The sequence below is a fragment of the Capsicum annuum genome, chromosome 9 (genome assembly GCF_002878395.1).
Source record: "Capsicum annuum cultivar UCD-10X-F1 chromosome 9, UCD10Xv1.1, whole genome shotgun sequence".
Taxonomy (NCBI): Eukaryota; Viridiplantae; Streptophyta; class Magnoliopsida; order Solanales; family Solanaceae; genus Capsicum; species Capsicum annuum.
In genome coordinates, this window is record NC_061119.1 from 43,745,744 (window position 1) to 43,750,278 (window position 4,535).

Genomic DNA, 4,535 nt, shown 5'->3' on the forward strand with positions numbered 1-4,535 from the left:
ACATAAATTGAAATAACGAGAGTAACATATATTATTTAAAATTCATTTAAAAAATATATTATATATCACTATAATCAACAATTTAAAATACTTTTAAAAAAATACAAAAATTTAATTGACTTTCCAAAATTGACCTGTATGGCATATGTCGAGCTCATGCAAGCACGAGCTCTTATATATAATATGTACATATGAGTGGTATGATAGCATAGTATATAAGTACATTTTATAGGCATAGTGAATAAAATTTAATCATGAATAATAAGATGACTTATGTGCTTATGTCACCCACTAGCTAATCATCAAAATCAAATCATGTATTTTTTTCGGGTGATTCGATGAGAAAATTAATACTATATATACATAATAGTGGGGTAGAGCTCGGACTTTGCACGGACCAAATGATTTATCAGTTTTTGATGTTATCAATTTCTTATGCTTTGATATGTTTTAGTTAGAGCCAAAGAAATAATGTACATCATGAATTAAAGTGGGCAAAAATGTTACATAACTCACTATAACTTTTTTTTTTGTAACATAACTCACTACAATTTTTTATTTTTTTTTTGTAATATTCAATGTATACATGCATACATCCAACAGATAATGCATGGCAGTTTCTAGGAGGTTCAACAGAAATGCGTGATAATGGCAATCTCTAATATGTTGAGAGCATAGGATGTTCTGTATGTATTATCAGGAAAGCTAATGCCAAAAGTACTCCAGTACATTGGCGGAATGGAAATCGTAATTTCATAACTGCCATGATTGCTTCCAACCAGTGAAGCAATAATAAGGAGGTTGATTGCCGGTATGATTGAAGCAGGCAGACCTAAGTAATCAATGTGTCTCCTGCTTCCTTACAGATTTTCTCACATAATTCTTAGTGAATTACGCTTCCTCTTTTGGCTGCCGGGGTTTGCTTTACCGCAGAGCATTTTTATGATTGGCCCATCCTGGAATAATTATTCGATGAGTTTCGTACTTTCATTACCTCAACCAAAATTCAATCAAAAAAATACTTTATGAAGAAAGATGAAGATTGTGAAAGGAGAAACTGTATTAGAATTGTATTGCCCCTCACTTTAATTCAAGTATCAAGTTTATTAACATTCCAAGAGTATCTAAAATTGTGAAAGGAGAAACTGTAAACATCGCAAATATCAAAGAGAGCTCAGTAACCAAATTTTACCTCGAGTTACCTATGCAGGTGGTACACTTTTGATGTGTATCAGCCCTCTCACATTCATCACCATTAAATGCATATTTGCTTCAATTTGTAGTAGCTTAAGAGAATGACTCAACTTTGCATCTCGAGAACAACTGCCGGACACTTGAAAGTTGAAAAAAGAATATAAGATTAAGCCATTCTATAATTTCAGGACACATTAATAACCTGCTCTCTACCTCCACGAGGTAGGGTTAAGGTTTGCGTACACTCTATCCTCCTGGACCCTCGCTTATGTGACTACATTGAAGTGGTTGGTATTATTGTTGTTGTAGTAGTAGTATTAATAAACTGGTCCAAGATCACATTCCATATGAAGTAATTTCATAGTTGGCATTCAATACAAAAAACACATAAATTTTTACTTAAAGCCAGCCATGATAAAGTACATCTAGTGTACAAAGTTGGTTCAGGAAGAACTTTCAAAAGCTAAGCAACCAGTTACCAACCTGATTCAATGTTGATCCTAACAGAAACCGATAAAAAATTACTTCCGTAGAGGAGATGAGAATGCTGCTGCTTAGATAGGGCAGTAGCTTGGTTATTGATTTTATGTGTTCCTGGGCTTGTCGCTTCTCCAGCTTGGGTGGTACTGTACAGTGAGGTAATTCTGACTCTAATGCACAGCAATGTGGACAGACGTAATCTCATAATTTTAGCAAGAAATATTGACAATCCGGGAAAAAAAAGAATTATTAGCTTCTAGAAAGCTCATCTTTTTATTACTTTAAGTATCTTTTAAAGTGAGTTATGTTAGAGTGGTTAAAAGTCCCACATTAGTTGGGGAATGGACTGGTGGTTTGCTTATATGGACTTGAACAATCCTCCCCTCTTGAGCTAGTTTTTGAGGTTGAGTTAGGTCCAAGGTCCATTCTTGACATGGTATCAAAGCCAGGTCCATTCCCGTTTTGGGCTCCTGGTCCACGCGCCTAGCTTTCGGGGTGTGAGTTAGGCCATTTTAACATGGTATCAGAGACAGAGACAGACCCATTCCAAATATTTGTTCACCGATGGTGGGCCTCCATATATATTGTCCATGCTACAGTTAGCTTGGGCATGCGGGGAGTGTTAAGTATCCCACATTGGAAGAGGAAAGGGTCCTTGGTCTCCTTATAAGGCTTGGGCAATCCTGCTCCTCATGAGCTAGCTTTTGGGACAAGTTAAAACCTTGTTATCCTCAGTAGCCTGCTCGACCAGTTCAGAAAAGCTTACACAATCTGTTGAATATTACTAATCAACAAAAAACTTTGATTTGTCAAAGTCTTCATCTTATCACTGATTAAAACAAATTACTGACATAAACTACACACAAAGTGATTAGCACAATCATCACCAGAAGATAATCTCTGGCCTGTTCAATCTCGAGTCAAAGTGAGCATCCGAAAGGAATATGCTTGCTTTAGTCTAAGAAACTTTTTGGAAACAACCTTTTTACCTCCCAAAGTAGGGGTACACTGGGTATGTTGTTGTTGTTGTTGTCTAAGAAACTATCTTTTGGTATACAAAGCCTCGTACGTTTTGTTTGTATACATAGTAGGTACCACTTTACCATATTTGCAAAACACGAGACAGTCTACCATCACTAAAACAACAACAACAACATACCCAGTACATTCACGCAAAGTGGGGTCAGAAGAGGGGTAAGTGTACGCAGTCGGTACCATTACCTCGGAGGTAGGTAGAAAGGCTGATTCTGATAAATTTCCACTCAATACAAAAAGAGTCTATAAAAGGAGAAAGTACAGGATCAGTAGGTATTGTTGCGTATGTGAGTAAGATTTCCGTATCCCTCATTGAAAATACTGCAATCTTTTTTAGAGAACATTTTAAAGAAATCCTAGAGATTTAGGCCTTTGAAATTGAACAAATTTAAGGTAAACAATTGTTACAAAGACAATGAATTTGCCACTGCAGGAAAACTGATGGGATTAACTTCAAAGGCAACCTCAGGTAGCATCCAGAAAAAATAAACTTTTTGTGTGGAAGTTGTAACTCTTATCAAATATGTAAAGATGATGTATAAGAAAACACAACTCAAGAAAAACAATATAAAGAAACAGAAGGCTGGGAAAATACTCCTTTAGATTGAAGTTGAGAAAATCCCACAGAAAACAACAGTTGTGCGGGAAAAAATTCAGCAGCGACTTTTGCGATTCCAAGTGAAATTCAAAAAAGTAGCGAACCCAACTCTTACCAAAATAAACTGGACAGGCAAACTATCAATTTTGCACTTAGATTGTAAATGTTCATATGCTCTTCACATCGAAGCTGGACAAAAAGTTTGTACAATCGAACTACGTTCCTGGAAAAACGAAAATCAACCAAACTATGATCACAGAAGCATAGCAGAATATCTACAAATTTAAACCCTAAAATCAAATAGATAACCAAGATTGAAAAAGTGCAAATTGAAAATTAGCCACGGTGAAGTGCGGAAGAGTGTGACAACGATCAAGAAATTATCGTATTCAACTCTCACCGAGACAACCTGAACAACAAACCTTCAATTTGACAATTAAACTGTGAATACTCCTTGCGAAAAAAGAAGAGTGAGATGTGTAGCCTAAGGTGTTCATGGTTTGATTTTTAACCAAATCAACTGCGATCCAAATCAAATCAATATTTGATTTGGTTTGATTTAATTTAATTTTGAATTTTAAAAATAGATAATAATTTAATTTAATTTGATTTTATTATAAAATAATCAAACCGAACTAATATATATATATATATAACTTTTAAATATAAAGAATATCAAAAGGACGAAATTAAAATAGAAGAATGTATAGAATATTTTAAAAATTGTTTAGAGAGAAGTAATAATTTAGAATATAGAAATAACAAATTATTCCTCAAAAGATGAAGACACAATTTCTGTATTAAGTTTCACAATAAGTTATAAAAAACTCCCAGAATTAGAACCGACTAGCTCTTCAAGTGCTAGCCTATTTCAACAAACAAACCCTAATCCCCAATCAATAGCTAGAAGACCAACAATTAGGATAAACCCAGATACTGAACATAGAGGGAATAATATAAAACCACCAGGTAAGAGAATGTCAATAAAAGAACAAATTAAACTACAAGAAGAAGGTAGTAAAGGTAAAATTCTAAATATAGTAGCATACGACCACAAATATGGGATACAGTGATAGATTTATGGAAAGAAATAGTAGCAGCAGATTACTTAAGACATTATACAGAAACAGATACGGAAACAATATATAAATATTTGGAAACTTTTTTAGGGAAATCTGCAAAAGCCACATGGGAAAATTTTAAGACAAATTGCCCATATGATTTCTAG

At 34.4% G+C, this 4,535-nt stretch overlaps 1 long non-coding RNA gene across 1 annotated transcript; it reads right to left on the reverse strand.

Moving 5' to 3' along the window:
* Window positions 1–386: 386 nt before the first annotated feature.
* On the reverse strand, window positions 387–3,821 carry LOC107858802. The gene is made up of 4 exons (XR_001671243.2): window positions 3,708–3,821; window positions 3,423–3,530; window positions 1,193–1,333; window positions 387–956 (listed from the first exon to the last, which is right to left on the reverse strand). It is a non-coding gene; the product is annotated as an uncharacterized LOC107858802 (long non-coding RNA).
* Window positions 3,822–4,535: the final 714 nt, after the last annotated feature.